The sequence below is a fragment of the Myodes glareolus genome, chromosome 13 (assembly GCF_982192425.1).
Source record: "Myodes glareolus chromosome 13, mMyoGla1.1, whole genome shotgun sequence".
NCBI lineage: Eukaryota > Metazoa > Chordata > Mammalia > Rodentia > Cricetidae > Myodes > Myodes glareolus.
In genome coordinates this window covers 4,479,061-4,497,162 of record NC_142038.1, presented here as the reverse complement: position 1 = coordinate 4,497,162, position 18,102 = coordinate 4,479,061, and positions in this window count along the sequence as shown.

Below are 18,102 nucleotides of genomic sequence, written 5' to 3'. Positions count from 1 at the left end.
GAAGTAAGTGGAACCTCAAGGTGCTCATACTAGTGGGAGTTTCACAGCTGGAAACATGGCCTGGCCTGCTGAGCAGGGCTCCCATTTTATCTATATAAGTATACTTACATACTGTATATTAGTTATATATTATATGACTATATATGTATACATATATAACTATGCACATGTGTGTACACACACACATTCGTCTTATCAATTCTGTTCCTCTAGAATCCTAACAAATACACCACCCATGAGGGGGGCCTGATGGGACCTTGCTGTCCTTCTTGGTGGTGATGTTTCTCAGTGGCATGACAAATATCAGCTAGAGGTTTTCCCTCCTGGTTTCCTACCCCAGTCCATGTGACCTCAGGGTTGGGCTCTTGGATTCTGTAGGATGTCCCATTTTGTCCACTGCTGGCTCTGGTCTCAGCTACAGGTGTGCTGGAGTTTCCATTGGCTAAAGAGATCCTAGAGAGTATGTGTGGCTGTAGTCGATGTTCAGTGATGCAGACCCCCCACCGCCAGCACCCAGCACATCTGGAGGGTAGACAGTGAGAGGTCATTGTCTGGGTCTCAGACACCCTCTTCCTGAGGATGCCCAGTGCACATTGAGGTTGACAGGTGGAAGTCACCATCTGGGTCCCAGACATCCTCTTCCTGAGGATGCCCAGAGTGCATTGAGGGTAGACAAGTACGGATATCTCTGGGAAAACTCGCCCTTCTCATCACAATGATTAAAAATGTTGCTTTTCCTTGCCTCCTCACCAAGACCACAAATTATTAGCTGATCTTGTTATCTGTTGGGTAAGGCTAACTCAGGTCTCTAGTTTTTGTTGCAGGATATTTGACCACACCGTGAACCCAAAGATTGAATTAATTAAATAAAATCAACCTTGGGTCAAGAGGTAGAGCCAGCAACTAGCTGACAGGATGGAGAGAGAGAGAGAGAGAGAGAGAGAGAGAGAGAGAGAGAGAGAGAGAGAGAGAGAGAGAGAGAGAGGAAAACAGAGAAACACACAGGATGTAGTGAGGAGGGATTTTGAGTTTGGCAGGTTTTTTTTTTTTTTTTTTTTTTTTTTGGTTTGGGATGGTGGAAGGAAAGCTCTCTTTCTGAGATGCCAGCTAAGAAGGAAGGCCAGCTGGTTGATCCACTACCTCTCTGAGATGGCAGGTTTTCACAGCAGCATCTGTCTCCCAGGTCTTTATTGGCAACATTGTAAGACTGAGATTTAGTTTAAGCATGCTTTCTTTCCTCCAGTGCTATGGAGCCGAGCTCTCAAACAGCTGTTTCATTTCTTGTGGTTACTATACCGTGCATATAGTTTGCCCATTTTTCATGGAGTTGTCTGTCTGTCTGTCTGTCTGTCTGCTTCCACCCCGTGTGTGTATGCTTATGTGTGTCTGTGTTCTCATGCATATGCATGTCGAGGCCAGAAAGTTTGACAGTAGGTATTGCTATTGTATTAGGTATTGTTTCTTCTTCTTCCTCCTTCTCCTCCTTCTCTTTCTCTTCTTTTTTTCTAGAGAGGTAAAACTTAATTGATTTCTATGACATATAGTTGACTTCTCAACACAAAAGATTATTTGCTGCTTCCCATCTCAATTGTTTCTTCTCATTGTTTTTGAGGTAGGGTCTCTTACTGAATCTTGAACTCACTGATTCAGCCGAACTGGCTGATCAGAGAGCTTCAGGGTTCCTTACTCCTTTCTCACTTCCCCAGGGCCAGAGTTACAAGCATGCATGGCCATGCCTGCACTTTATTTAGTTGGTTGCAATAGAGTTCAGGTCCTTAGGCATACACAGCAATAAGTTTATCAGCTGAGTCGTCTTCCCGGTACTCGTGAGATCACCTTTACGAAAGAATAAATAGTATAGTTTGTATTCTGCAGCTACTTTCTTGCACTTTGCCTTCTGAGTAACTTCTGGCCACCTGCTGTTGGTGAGGAAGTGGAGATGGGTGAAGTGGCTACTCTAGGCTAAAACAAAAACAAACAAAACCCAGCTACTTTTTATGCCCACTATTTAGTGACTGTTGACCTTCAGGGAACAGCGCCTCCTGTCCATTTCCCCAACCTAAGATGATGATGGTGTGTAGAGAAGATCTTAAGAAAGAAAGACTCTGTTGGCTTGTAGTCTCAGAGGTTCTGTTCAGTCCAGGCTTGGTGGGCCTGGTTGCCTGTTGGGAGTCAGCACATTGGGTACATCATGGGGGGAGCACCTGTGTGAGGGTCAGGATGCTGCAGGAGGGGGGAGGACAGAGCGATGGAAGGAAAGGAGAGAGGGAGAGAAGGTTTCCATATATCCTTCAAGGGAATGCGCTCAGTGACCTTTCCCCCCTAACTGGTTCTACCTGTGGGCATTTCCCCCTCCTCCCAATAGCACCATCAGCTGAGAACCAAGCCTCTAGTGCAAGAGCTTTTGGGGGGACATTCCAGATCTAAGACATCAAACTTTGATGGCTTCTTTTTGAAATGGTGCAATAAAGGGCCGTCTGTCTCCTAGGCTGTATCTGGTTTTCAGTTTTGGGTAAATGAACACGTTCTGAACGATTGTCCCACCCTTTGGACTTAAAGCCCACATGGAAGACACTGACCTGGGTCCAGCTCTTTGTGCTTTTCAGGAGTTGTGTCTTTTACTTTAAGAAATTGCTGAAGCTGAGCTTCACTAGAAATGCTACAGAAGAGCTGGCCAGATGGCTCAGCTGGCAAAGGCACACGCTACCATGTCTGCTCACCCGCTTTGCTCCCTGGAACCAGGGAAAACTCGTTCCTCAGTTGGAAACCCATCCAGACGGCAAACCACTTTGGAACAAGGTGAAGGTGGGATTGAAGTATTTCCCCTGAAAGCCTCTCAATGTGAGTTTTGTTTTCTTTTTGTTTTGTTTTGTTTGTTTGTTTGTTTGGTTGGTTGGTTTTATATCCAGAAATAAAGCTACTCATCTTGACTTTTCATGAAAATTGTAGCTTCTTATGGGGTGTGGAGAGATTCCTCAGCATTTAAGAGCATTTACTGCTCTTACAGAGGAGTCTAGTTAAGTCCTCAGCTCCCACATGGCTGCTCAAAGCCACCTATAACTGCAGTTCTAGAGGACACGATACTCTCTTCTGGACTCCATGGTCACTGGACAACCCCCGGTGCAATACATACATGTAGAAAACACTGCACACAAAATAAAAATGAATAAAAATCTTTTTGAAAATAGCCTATACATGCACTTTTAAGTTTAATTGTGTGTGTGTGTGTGTGTGTGTGTGTGTGTGTGTGTAATAGCCCACATGTGGTGTAACTTACCATATCAGAGGATAACTTGTGGGAGTGAGTTTCCACCATGGTTTCCAGGGATCATAGGCATGTGGGCAGGCTTGGTTGTGTCAGGTCTAAGGAAACTTCATTTCCCCAAATTCTGTCAGTTAAACAACAGCCAGCACCCTCTGCACCTGTGAAGCTGGTTTCCCTCTGCCCGAGGAGCCATTTCCTTTACCATGGCAGAAGAGATAATTACATCATTAAAATGCATACTGGCCTCCAGGCTCCCTCAGCATCACAAGTACCTGTTACACATTTCGGAGTCAGTGCTGGCATCCTAGCTCTTCTTGGTTTTTCTTGCTTCCCCCTTACCCTAAGCTCCCTCCAGATCAGGAGCTTTCCTTCCCGCAGCTTCACCTCCTTATAACCCGGCTACTTCCTCTGTGTGCTTCCTCTTGTCTTCCCCTGCTGTGGGACAATGGACTTGTACCCTGTAAAGACTTGTCACTTTTATTGGTTTAATAAAATGCTGATTGGCTAGTAGCCAGGCAGGAAATATAGGTGGGCAACCAGAACAGGAGAATTCTGGGAAGAGGAAAGGCTCAGTCTGAAGTCATTACCCAGACACAGAGGAAGCAAGATGAGAACGCCTCGCTGATAAAAGGTACCAAGCCATGTAGCTAACACAGACAAGAATTATGGGTTAATGTAAGTTATAAGAGTTAATAAGAAGCCTGAGCTAATAGACCAACCAGTTTATAATTAATGCAGACCTCTGTGTGTTTCTTTGGGACTGAATGGCTGTGGGACCAGGCAGGACTGAAACCTCGGTCAACATTCCTCTCTTTGACCTCTCTTGGTCTTTATCTCTCACCCCTTCCCCATCCACCTCTACTCTGCCTCTCTCCTGGCCAGGTCCAGTCTGCTGGCGATGCTCAGTCTACCACTTTATCTCTCCGCTCTGGAATCCTCCAGATGTCTCTGCCTGTTCTCTCCCTCATATCTACAATAAAATCCTTCCCCTTAGCACTACCTTGGAACAGTCCTGTAGACAGTTTACATGGGTAGCAATCGTCTTTACCAGCTGGGCCACCTTTCTAGCTTTTTAGTAGTATTTCTAATGAAGCTCCGCTTCAGCAATTTGTTAGAGTAAAAGACACTCCCCTGAAAAGTACAGGAAGTGGAACCCAGGTCAGTGTCAATGCAAATATTAAATTTATATTAAAAACTATGGGATTATTTCTGCTTTTTTTGTAACTGGATTGCTTGACTCTTGAATGTGAAGTTCTAGATGGCGGTGTTGTGTCATTGTTAAGCGCTGGGCACTGCTGAAGGGTTCTGTGGTCTAGGCCACATAGAATTCCAGCACATCCAGAAGTCATCATCCTGCCACACATCCTCATGACACTGCAGGGTCCTTCTGGTGGCTCCAGTGTCTCTTCAGGAAGCTCTGCCCTTCCTCTCGCTTTGTCTCTTCCCTCCTATAGCTGAGGATGCTGGTGTTTCCATCTGACCTCAGCAGTGCTGGCAGAATTACTGTGCTTTCTCCTGTCTCTGTCTCTGAGGCTGATACTTATTGGAACTCTGTTCAGACCATTAGAGAAGACCTGGATGTTTTGCTAGAGCAGAGCCATAGTTTCCCCTCTTTAAAAGCACATTTCCAGGTGTTGAGCTCAACTATGAGAGAACATACAGGAATACAAAGTCCCTGCACTCTCTGGCTTGCTTCAGACTCCCTGGGCCTTCCTTCAGCCTCTTTAAGGTTCTGAGCCCTCCTGTGGTGCCATTTTCTTCCCTTTAATCACTCCCCCTTTCATCCTGACCAGGTCCTGGCATTTCTTTGAAGACTGAGAGATGAAACCAGAGTGAACAGTGTAATAAGAGGTTGCATAATTCTGAGGAAACTACACCATTCTTTAAATTGGCGCTTTTGATCAGGGTTCTTGCTTATTGCAAACATTCCTTCTGCTGAATTGTAAGTTTGGCTATTATTTTTAAAAAAACATTTGCTGGAATCATCTGTAGACCAATTCTTCACTAGATCTTAGTTATTCCAGGTACAGAGAAACACTCCTCACCTAGCAAACAGGTGACTGTGTAGGTCTCAAGTTGTGAACCTCTCGGGTGGGTGTCCATGGTAAAGAAGTGACCAGTGCTCTGGGGACTGCACTCCTTCCCCAGCCACCCGGTGGTGGTTTAAATGGCAAGGCCCTCATAGCCTCACATATTTGCATGCTTAGTCCCCACCTGGGGCGCTGTTGGGAAGGATTGGGAGGTGTGGCCATGTTGCAGAAGGTGTGTCCCTAGGGGTGATGCTGGGAGTTTCAAAATCCCTGTCCAGACCCAGCGTCTCTCTTTCTCTGCCTGCTGCCGCTGGATCAGGATGCAAAGACCCCAGCTATTGCACCAGTGACTGCTTCCCACCGTGATGATCACAGACTGACCCTCTGAAACTGTAAACAAACCCCAGTTAAATGCGGTCATGGTGCAGCTTCACGGCAGTGAACGGTGATGAAGACAGCCTCTGACCCCACCTCCTTCAGGCTCTTCAGGCCTCCAGAGCCCTTTCTCTGTGGAGCGTCTTGTTGTGCGCTTCATCCTCACCTTCAGAAATCCAGAAAGGGCAGCCAGGGAGCACTTAGAAGCAACCAATGACAGACTGCGGTTTATGAGCACTCGTTTGGGGAGCACAAAGATCTTGCTGCCTCTGTGGGTTTTATACACGAGGCCAATTTTTACAGCAGGAGTTGAGATGAAAGAGACAGAGCCAAACTAAGTGTTTTAGCGTGCACTTGAGGAGTGAAAGCAATAAGCCCGTGTTTTCTTGTCCTGGTGGCAAAGTATACACGATGCAAAGTTTGCCACCTCACCAGAGGATTAATGTAACATGAGGGGCCGGCTTGTTGGGGTTTCTGTCCCACCCAGTACCCCACAGTTGGCAAGCCCAAAGAAAATCAATCACACAGAGATCTCTATAAGTTATATAGAGATTGGCCTATTAGGTCAGGCTACTTATTAGCTCTTATAACTTTTGTTACCCCATTATCCTTAACTACGTTAGCCACACGGCTCAATATCTTTCTCAGCTGGGAAGGTAACATCCTGCCTCTTCAGTGGTCTGCACAGGAATGGAGGAGGGAGCTTCCTGCTTCCCAGAATACTCCCAGTCTCTTTGTTCCACCCCTACTTCCTGTCTGGCTTTCCAGCCTATACTGCCTGCCTGGCCAATCAGCATTTTATTAAAATATGATTGACAGAATACAGACAATTCTCCCACACCAGATTAATGCTGTGGGAACTCCTTCAGCCAGTAGTCTTTAAGATAGCAGCCCACTTGGGAGTGGTCTCTTGTACTATAAATGCAGATGTAAAGCTTGCATGGCTCTCTCTTGGCTGCTGGGTTCAGTTCCTGTTCCCCGCTTGTGCAGAGGACTGTTGATCTGTGAGTCTACCCCTAAATAAAGAACCCTTCAGTATATTCCACTCTGAGCTAGTGTGGGACTACTTTACTGCAATCATCTACAGATTATGATAGCAGGAGCTTCCTGGAGACTGGTGAGGCTGCCGTTCCCCAGAAGGGAAACCTTACTTAGTGAGAACCTGATGTCATCATAACAAATCATGTCTATAATCTCGGGCAGTGCCAGTGTTGAAATGCTGGGTGTGGAAGCTCATGGAGGATCTGAGGACAGATTGTACTACACGGTGAATTATAGACCTGTCTTTGCTATAGAGTGAGGCTGTCAGAACAAAGCAAAGCAAACCAAAGTGTAACAGGAGACTTTAAGCTTCTAAACCACCAGTTTCTGTCCTAAACAATAGACAGAGATCAAACCAAAGACCTGCGTTATCTGTGTTCTCATACTCACACGTGTGTGCACTCATGCTAACACAACTCCCCCCCCCCCCATTGACTATTTAAAGCAACATTAGGTCAAACTGCATCCACAATGAGCATACCTGGGCCCGAGCCTGCCTCTGACCTTTCTCTCCTCTTACCTGGCTCACAATGCTCCTCTTAGGGCAGAGTATCATGTGAGGAACCACCAGAAATACCCCTAAGGCTCAGGCTGCTTAGAGGTATTCTCTAGAAGCACTGTTGGTGCAAATCTTAGCTCCTGGTTGTCAGGAATGCAGGTGTAGGTGCATGCAAGTTTGTGCAGAAAGGAGACAGTGGCCTGCTGGAGCAGCCTGACAACCAGGTAACATACACTCAGAGGCCTGAGGGTGTAGAGGGCAGACATTCCCTAGCCGTGTCTCTGCATGGGTGCCTGCATGTCACTACTCATAGGCTGGGCATGCTTAGAAAGCTGCAGTAGGGCTTTGCAATTTGGCCTATACCCCACCCCTAATTTTTTAAAAGTCAATTTCTACTAAGTCCTTGGCATCTCCCCCTGGCGCTGGAGGTCCTGGGTATGTTAACGCATTGTCTCGCATTGCTTAAGCAGCAAGCCTTGCTTGGCCAGACATGTGAGCATGTCATAGGCATGCTGTCATTGGAAACCATAGTTTTGTCCAGGAAAGATTATTGATTTCCATAGGCCTCCAAGGGCATTAGTAACTGTAGCTCTTTACCTGAAGTCATGAACTCTAAATGAGAGCTGCCCTTACCCACTCACTCCTCTGAGGTTGAGGAACTACTGTTCCTGAGATGGGAATGGCCCCCATCTACTTGTGTGTTTGAGAGCTTGTCCCATAGAGAGTGGCACTATTAGGGGGTGTGGCCTTGGAGGAAGTGTGTTAACGTGGAAGCAGGCTTTGAGGACTCAGATGCTCGAGTTAGGCTTAGTGAAGCCTTCACTTCTGCTGTTTGCAGATCCAGATGTAGACCCCTCAGCTCTTTCTCCAGCACCATGTCTGCCTGCATGCTGCCTTGCTTCCCGCCATGACAATAATGGACTAAACCTCTGAAACTGTAAGCCAGACCCAAGTGCATGTTTTACTTGGTAAGAGTTGCCATGGGGTCAGCAAGGTGTCCACTCCAACCCAGTCTTGCAGAACATGAATCCTATGCAGGCAGGTGTCCAGAGAGCTGGCCTGCCCCTGCAGCAGCTCCAGGACTGCTCCTGTCACCCATGGGAGAAATGACCCAAGCTCAGCAAATGAACATGAATTCCAATGCCACGCCTTCACATTACCGAGACATCTTAAGATGTCAGGTGAGCAGGGCCAGGGACTGAACCCGGAATGGCCCAAACACAACCAGTTTCAGCAGCCCCAAGGAATTGGCTACCCACTGTAGCAGCAGCAGCAGCAGCAGCAGCAGCAGCAGCAGCAGCAGCAGCAGCAGCAGCAGCAGCAGCAGCAGCAGCAGCAAGGACACAGCTCCACATGCAGATGCAGCAAGGGAATATGGGCCAGCTTTCCCAGGCTTTGGGGGCAGAGGCAGAAGCCAGTTTGCAGGCATATCAGCAGAGACTTCTTCAGCAACAGATGGGGTCTCCTGCTCAGCCCAACCCTAAGAGTCCACAACAGCAAATGCTCCCAAATCAGACACAATCCTCACACCTGCAAGGTCAGCAGATCCCTAATTCTCTCTCCAATCAAGTGCCTTCTCCGTAGTCTCTCCCTTCTCCGGGACCACAGTCTCAGCACCTCCATTCTAGTCCATCTCGGGGGATGCAGCCTGAGCCTTCTCCATACCATGTTTCTCCACAGACCAGTTCCCCACATCCTGGACCAGTAGCTGCCCAGGATGCCAACCCCATGGAACAAGGGCATTTTACCAGCCCAGCCCAGAATTCAATGGTTTCACAGTTCGTTAGCATCCCAGCCATGGCAAACATCTACGGCACAAGCTCCATGGACCCAGGACTGAGCATCAATAATGCAGACTTGAATTCAAACCTCTCACAGAGTACACTAGACATACACTAAGGACACCTTGTAGTATTTAGGGAGCAAAACATTATTTTCTCTTAACAAGACTTTTTGTACTGAGAACAATTTTTTAAAATATTTCTTAGCCTAAAAGACAATTTCCTTGGAACATGTAAAAACTGTGCAGTGGCCATGTGTGGTTTAAAGCAAACATGCCATGAGTCTGAGGGATAATAGATTACAAAGAAAATGTTTTTGTTAGGGCTGGTTACCCAGCCGATTTCCCCCCTTGTGTGTGTGGTTCAAGTGTACAATGAGAGACGACTGAGGCCTGAAGCTAACCATATGCTCCTGCCTTGCACCTCCAATAGATTTTATTATTAGTTTTTGATTAACGAAAATATGTAATATTAATAGTTACGGTAGGAAACGACTCCAGTGGGCTGATTTTAACATACAAACATATGCGGTTTCTTCACCTGCTCTCTTCCTTCCTCTGCCCCCCATACGCTTTCTATAAAACTTGAAAATAGAAAGCAAAACTTCTCAACTGTTGTAAATCATGCAATTAAAGTTGACTGCTTACAAATATGAACTTTGGATCACTATATAGACTGTTAATTTTGATTTCTTATTACCTATTGTTAAATAAATTGTGAGACAGACAAAAAACAAACAAACAAACAACAACAACAACAACAACAAAAACAACTCTTGCCATGGTCATGGTGTCTCTTCACAGAATTAGAAACCCTAACTAAGACACGTACATGGTTCAAAACAAAGATAACAAAGATACAAGTCTCTTAAAGGTACAACCCATCCCATCCCTCCCTACCCATTGACCACCACCTTCAGGCTCCTTTCGAAGGTTGTGAGGAGAGACTGAAGTCCTAAGGGGATGTGTATCGGCAGGAGTACAGCCATGTCAAAGACTCCAGCACCTGAGAATCACAGCAATGCCAAAGCCTTCTTCTGGTCAGTGTGTGCAGAAACTAGGAGCACAGCTTCCTCCTTCTGGATGAACCCGAGCCAGCTCCCCCACAGAGACCTCCGACCAGATTAGCTAAACCTGCCTCCTTGTTAGTTGCATACAACAAACCCACCTCCTTGCCTGAGTTACCGGGCCACTGTTGCTGGCGACAAGTCTTCCTATGAGCACACGGCCCGCCTGAGCCCAGCTTTTCTGGAGAAGTGTTTGTCTGTTCTTCATTCCCTTGTCACCCCAGTCAGGGAATTCCCTAAGCCACCCAAGACACAGTGAAAGAGTCTGCCCAGTGCTTTCCTCCAATCTTGTAGTTTTCTAGGCGGGAGACTCAGAGTTTGGGAAACTGCCCTGATTGGAAACAAGTATTTTGGTTCTGAGTCCTGAACTAGAGAAGCTTAGCTCTGGGTAGCTCCTTCACGCTCTTTGGAGGCTCTAACCACTTGGCTCCCCCGTCATCTTCCTCTTCAGCAGTCTCTGGCTCCCCCATCACCTTCCTCTTCAGCGGTCTCTGGCTCTGCAGAGGACAGAAGAGGACACCACACAAACAGGCAGCTGTCCACAGTTGGGGTACCAGACTGGCGTAGCTTGGGAGCACAGGGCATAGAACAAATCTACGGACAACAGGATTTTAAATAGAATCTCTCTGGATAGCAGAGAGTGTGGAGCAGGGTAGTGTTGGAGGAGACCTGTTTTTCGTGGAGCAAGCAAAGCTTCATCACTCGAACAGGGTGTGGGAGATGTCCTGGGAGAGAGCAGGGGCAAGGGCATTGACATTTTTGGATTGAAGACCAGCCAGGGAGTAACAATGGGAGGGGACTCAGGATGCTCCTACCCACAGCTCTCCATGTGAGACCTGATCAGCCAGGAGTTGATGTTACACAGAGGTGAAGCCCTGGCTAACCAGGAGAGAAACAACCTTCCTCCCTAATTCTACAATGAAGGATGCTACGAATGTTTAGAACAAGAGAGCATATGGCGGAAGGGCAAAAGGGCAAAGCTATTAATCAAAAGTTTAACTCTTGCCTGGGTTGTAAGAACTTTGTGTTTCAGTTCGGGTTTGGTGATTCAGAACCCCAGGAGGTGGAGCACATTACAGAAGCCACATCTTCCCGAAGCAGTTTGCAGCCTGGAAACAATCACAATGTTCCTTTTCACGACGTAATTTATGCAGGCTCTTGACGGCAAATGGCCAGATTTAATTCTTGAATAGCGTAATGATGAACCACTTTAAGAGCACAGAACTCTGGGCTGTGTGGGAACATTCACAACCAAGATGGCCGAGAGAAAGTACATCCCAGGCTGGCCTAGGTCGCTGGCTTTTCTTGTTCCGAGGGGAGAATTTCTCACTTGCAGGACTGGGCACCTGGGAGCAGATAATAAAAAACATGTATTATGAATTATGTATTAGCAGTAGGGGATGTATGAGAAGACATGCTGAGTACTCTGGGAAGAAGCAGAACAGGACAAATGGGTGGACTCTGGCCAGGAAGCAATAGAGTGTGCTGGAGTGGCTGGAGAGGAGGGTGTCCAGACAGTTAGGCTAAGGTCATGAAGCTGGCCCAGTGTGGCATGAGAGGAATGGGGGAGGAGACCGCATGTACCCGGTGACAAGCAGAGAGAAGACTGCACTGGAGCTCAAAGGGCTCCTCTGGGGATGGGACTTTTATGAAATGTCAGGAGACAGGGTTTGGAGCTCTGTGGAGAACAGAGTTAAAGGCACCAGGAAGACAACATGGGGCTGAGGGGTTAGTAGGACTCCCAGGCATGCCCAGTGAACGGCCAGCTTCTGAACAGAGTGTTGTGACTAGGTAGCGGACAGACAGAAATTCTGGGAACTCTCCAAGCTTTCCAGCCACCAGGGCTGCAAGACAGAGCTGCCATTCCAGAAGACGTAGACTGTAGGTAGAGCAGCAGAGAGTTAAGTCTTCAACAAGCTGAGTACAGCTGGCTGCCCATGTCCACGCATCCAGGAAGTGGATGTTCCTGGAGACGGATGCTGGGGTTGAACTCTGAGAGACTACGTTAAAACCAAAGCAGGGACTTTCTGGTCTCAGTTCTCGGTTTCCCAGGGAAACTTATTTTGAACTGTTCCATTTAATAAGATTATGGGCCAAAGCCTTGGGGAAAAAGCCCTGGTCTATAAAAATCAAGCTTATTTTTGCTCTGGTCATCAGTGTAGAGACGTTCTGTGTGGGAAGCCATGAACCCTGCCCTACATGTGATTGAGCACCTCGCCTGTAGTGATCTTTACCTGTGTTTCTGTGGTGAAAAGCCTTATGTGAATGACCCTGGAGAAACAAAGCTTCTCTGCAGGCCATGCCCAGCACAGGAAGAAACCCCCATATTTGAGCCAAGCGTTCACTCTTTGTATGACGTAACATCTGAAGTGCGGCTTGCCCGGTCCACCCAAATAAGGCTTCATTTTGTATACCAAATCCAGCTCAATTTTAGCTTGTCTTCTGCTATTGCTTTTAAATTAGTTTAGGTAGTTTTCTTTTTAAATAGGACTTATATGTTTATGTGTTCTATGTGTGTACCTGGGTATATGTATGTGTACCACATGCATGCAGTGCTCCAAGGTCAGGGGAGAGCATGGGGTTCCACAGAACTGGAGTTTCAGGCAGCTGTGAAGCCCATGTGAGTGCCAGGGACTGAACCTGGCTCTCCTGCAGAGCAGTAAGTACTCTTGATGGCTGAGCCAGCTCTCAAGTCCCTGTTATGCAGTCTTATCATCTCCTACCCCCTTTTTGTTTGAGATAAGAAAAACTGGGTAGCAAAGATGAGTGAGGCTTGGAGAGGGTGAGGTAGCTCAGTGGATAGAGGTACGAGCCACTATGCCTAATGACCCGAGTTCACTCCCCAGGACCCACCATGTGGAAGGGGAAAACTGACTGGTAAGAGTGTCCTCTGGCTTCCACACACACACTGTGTCATACATGTACCAACACACACAACATATCATATATGAATCTAACTGTTATCACATACCATATCCTTCAGAACAAACAAACAAACAAATAAACAAATGCTGTAATTTTAAAACAGATTAGTAGGCTGTATCTTAACTATAAGCTAAGCGTTAAGTAGGAACACATGGCATGGCTTTAAAAAATCCCCTCCTCCCTCTTCAAAGAGGGAGCAAGCTTGTGGTTGGTGGTTGCTATTACAGGGAGACTGATCATGGACATGGGATTTCTGAAGCCTTTTTCTCAGGCTTTTAAGAAACAAGCAGAAGGTGCGGGTGTGTCAGGCAAAGGAAGTGAGAGGTGTTCTTTCTGATGGCCGTCTGCTCAGGCTGTTGCTCGGGTCTTTGCTGCTTGCTTTTGGTTTGTTGACCTCCTGAGATAATGTGTTGGTTTCTGAACTCTGAGGAAAGCTGTGACTACAATCTGAGCTGCATCCTTTCTGTACTAAGGAGAGGTGTGAGCACGCATGCACGCACGTCCTTTCGCGTCCAGCCTGAGCTGGTGTGAGGTCTGTTGGACGTGAGCTTCAGCACATCTGTGTGCTGCTTCTACCTTTTGTTCTTGGACCCATCCTCTGCCGTGTTCTCAAACCTTCCCAGGGCTCCAAGCTCCCTACCAGGGGCCAAATGGGAGGGACTAGGGAGGACAGGAAGCACCAGATGGTGACTTGGAAACTTCATGTGGAGGTAGGGAGATGGTCAGGAGTGTGCGAACTTTCAGGTCCTTGGCAAGGGCCTCAGAAGGCAGCAGCTGCTCCCTCTGCTGCTCCTCAGGGTTCAGATGGGACCATAATAAATCCTAGTGTGGATTTTCCTTGGAACACGCAGGTCTGAGATCCCTAATGAAGTTGTCAGGGAAGCTGTCTCCTCACTGCTGGAAGAACAGCTGTGTGAGAAAAAAGATGGAAGCAGGAATTCTTGGGCGCCTACTCTGAGAGAAAGGCTGGAGTTAGGTCGGCTTTGAAGAGAGTAACTACTAATTCTTTATCCATCAGCGGGTCACATACCCACCCATCTATTCTTCACCCATCACTCTCTACCCATCCATTTGTTTGTCTCTCTATTATACAGATATCATCCGTACACTCCCTTCTCCACCTCTCCGTCCCCTGGTAGTAGTTCCTTAAAGAATATATGCTGTAGTTACTTCAGCTTGAAATACGAGGGGAGCTGTGACTGCCCTTTTAAAATTGATTACTAGTGTATAGGGGGGCACACTTGTTTCATGGTGTATGTGTGTGATTATGTGTATGTGTGTGCAAGCATGTATTTGAATGTGGGTGGTGTTTAGGACTGTATGTGTGCGTGTATGAATGTGTATTCAAGTGTGAAAGTTGATGTGAGTGTGTTTGAGTGTGTCTGGATCATGTGTGAATGAGTGAGAGAATGTGAGTGCCAGCCTGATGTTTCGATGGAGAGAAAACATCTGTAATAGAGGAAGAGGCCACAGTAATGTAGGGGGAGCTCACACAGCCGAGGTCACTCCGGTACCCAGGCGTGTCCGCTAAAGGAGAGTGGAAAACACCTGGCTGTTTCCCGGTGGGCGTGTTTGACATTGTTAAGGTCCCAGTCTCTTTTTAGGGCCTCCCGAGCCTGCAAAGGTAGCTCTGCCTCGCTCCCGGAAGACACCCTGCACCACTTGCACTAAATCTCTGTTTTCTCCTCCAACTTTTTAGGAAGATCTGCTCATCTCCATGTGTTGGGAGTGGGAGGGTGACCGGCTATCACCAGCAGCCCTGCCATCCTCTGTTAAAGGAGTCTCTAAAGCCAGGAAGGGATTCTAATGTGAGGGGAGAGAAGCACTCAGACAGGAGCCTGGGCAGTCCTGGAAGAGTCACCTGGTTTTACATTCGGAGAAGAAGCCGCCTAAAGCTTCCTTGGTCAACTAAGGTGGGATCCCAACAAGTCAACTAGCAGCTGTGAGTCCCTTCTACAGTGCAGAGGCGGACAGTCAAGCTGTCAGTTTGCCGTCAGTGAGGGGAAATGAAGAGCTGGTACAGGGCTGGCAGCAGGAGGCATTGAGATGCTTCTTGCCCAGTGGACTTCATTAGTTACTGGCAAAGCCATAATGACGTCCACAGCTAATGGGACGCAGTGGAAGGGGCAGCTTTCTGCTCCTTTAGGCGTTTGCGGTCTCTACATAAAAACCTGGTGGAGGGAAAAATGACTAGTTTTCTATCTGTGTCCTATTGGCTCCTGCTTCTCTGTAGACAAATCCTATACCCGGTCGTTACTAATTGCTCAGTATCAAGCTGAGAGGGACTATTGATCTGAAGAAAGCTCTTTTCTCAACTGCTTCCAGCTTTGGAAATCAAAATCGACGTTAAGCCTTTGAATTCCTTGCAAGACATAAATGGGAATCAATAAAAGAAGGTTTATTGGGGATTAAACAAAGAAATTAGTTGGGAAAGAAAAACTGAAAATAAATAATGGACACTGACAGAGACAGAATGGGCAGGAACACACCTTCGCAGCATCGAACCCTTTCACAAAAGAAGCCTTGTCTTTCCCGGTCGCCATGGCGCTGTTGTTGTGGATGGCAACTCTGATCTGAGACCTTATGATCAGCTGCAGTATCTCAAAAGGGGCGGGTCTATGTGCAGAATCATGCCCCAGCCACAATCTTCAGATCTAAAGAGCCCCTGAAGTCTGTTAGGGATAAATGTAGTATCGTAGTTAGGTTTCTACTGATGTGATAAAAACACTGACCAAAACAAACTTGGGGAGGAATGGGTCTATTTGTAGTTCATAGTCCACAGTTGAAGGAAGCCCAGGCAGGAACCTGAGGCAGGAACCTGAGGCAGGAACTGACGCAGAGGCTGTGGAGGAATGCTGCTTACTGGCTTGCTTCCCACGTCTTGCTCAGCCTGCTTTCTTTTGTAGCTCAGGACCACCTACCCAGGGGTGGCGCCACCACGGTGGGCTGGCCTTTCCACATCAGTAACTAATTAAGGAAATTCCTCCCTGTACTTGCCTACAAGGCAATTTAATGGAGGTGCTTTCTCAATTGACTGTAAAAGTACCACAGTCTTGAACACTTCCAACATTTTAAAAGTCCAAGTTCTCTTTCAAAGCGCAACGTCTCACTCTCGACAGTGGGCACAAATAAAATTCTCAAACCGTGAGCCAAATAAAACCTCTTTAAGCTGCTGCTTTCAGACACTGCTAACAGCATCAGAAAAGGACCTCATCTGCGTGCTCTGCCAGGGCCTTTGTCTCAGTTGGAGCTTCTATGGCTGTGAAGAGACACCACGGCCACGGCAACTCTGACGAGGGAAAACTTTTCACGAGGTGGCAGCTTACAGTGTCAGAGGTTCAGTCCATTATCATCGCGGTGGAACACGGTGGTGTGCGGGCAGACATGGTGCTGGAGAAGGAGCTGAGAGTCCTATATCTTGTAGGCAGCAGGAAATGGCCTCTCAAACGGGGAGAAGTTTGAGTAGGAGAACTCAAAGCCTACCTCTACAGTGATGCATTTCCTCCAACAAGGCCACACCTACTGCAATGGAGCTGCACCTGTGAGCTAATGAAGGCCAATGACATCCAAACTACTGCATCTCCCAAGACTGATACAACAAATGCCACACATTTAGGAGCTTAAAACAACATCAGTGACTCTTACCATTCTGGTGGTCAGAAGTACAAAGTCAGCGTCACTGCATCAGGGTCACAGGTCACAGGATCGGCTCCTTTGTGAGGAAGCAAGGTCAGCCTCTTTCCTGGCCTTCCCCACTTCTGGTAGCATTGGGTAAGCATTTCTAGGATCGTGGCCCTACTGCTCCAAGGTCTGTTTTCATTACTCTATCATCTCCATTTCTGATTGCATTCGCCACACCCACTCCCTCAACCCTGCTATCTAGGATCTTCTGTCTGTCTCAAAATCCTTTATCTAATGTAAGGCCCACTCCACAGCATGGAACTCCTTTTACTGTAAACCGTGCTAAGAATTGGTTCCCGGGATGTTGTGAACCAGAGGGGTGAACTTACTATTCGAAACTGACACAGTATCGAAACTGCCTTTAAATACTTATCTCTGTACCCGTCGATTAGTGCAGATTTTAACTATTAACAGAGGAGTTTCTCTTTGCAGTAGATATGAATTAACCCAGAGCGTCAGTTGGTCAGGGCTCAGAGAATGATGTGTACTGCTCGGCCCTAGACGGAAGACCCATATCTATCCCTTCTCACACGGCTCCAAGAACATGGAGGAACGGGGGTCAGAAGGACTCAGAGCCGAGGTTGGGCAGAATGGCTAGAACTGCCTTCTGGACACAACAGGGTTGCTGCACTCGTGAGCCCACATGGCTCTGGTTGTCTAAACAGGACATGCAGAAGATCAAGCATGGATGAACGAGGGGCTCATGAACCCACCCCTCTGGCTGAGAAGGCTTGGTAACTGAGGGTCGCTGGAGTAGGAAGAGCCAGTTTTCTTCAGGGAAGCGATACCTACTGTTTCCATGCAGAAATGGATAACCCTGATCAGATCCAGGGGGCTGTGAAAGGAGAACATGGAGTTGGAACAGGGACACAGCAAGGCGGTCTGAGAGGAGAGTGTGGCGTTGATTTGAAATTTTGAAAAATTTCAAAGAATGAATATATTTAAAAACCAACCTCCATTGGCTTCTCGTCTCACTGGAATGAGAGAGCAAAGATGTCTCACGTGGCCAAAAGGCCTTCATACTCCTCTTCCTTCATGACTTCTGCGTTCCATCTCTTCAGTCTCTGGTCACACTGGCCACCTCCTTGCTGTTTCCAAATGTGCCAGACATGCTATATATGCTCTCTCAAGCCCTCTGCCTGCAGGGTCTGTCCCTCCTTGGGATTTCCTTGTACACTTTCCTGCTTCCTTGTGTCTTTGCGGAATGATGTCTTTTTCAGTGTGTTGGGGGACGTGTGGCGTGTCTTTGAGGAATGATGTCTTCTTCGGCGTGTTGGGGGACGTGTGACGTGTCTTTGAGGAATGATGTCTTCTTTGGTGTGTTGGGGGACGTGTGACGTGTCTTTGGGGAATGATGTCTTTTTGGGTGTGTTGGGGGACGTGTGGCATGTCTTTGGGGAATGATGTCTTCTCCAGCGTGTTGGGGGACATGTGGCATG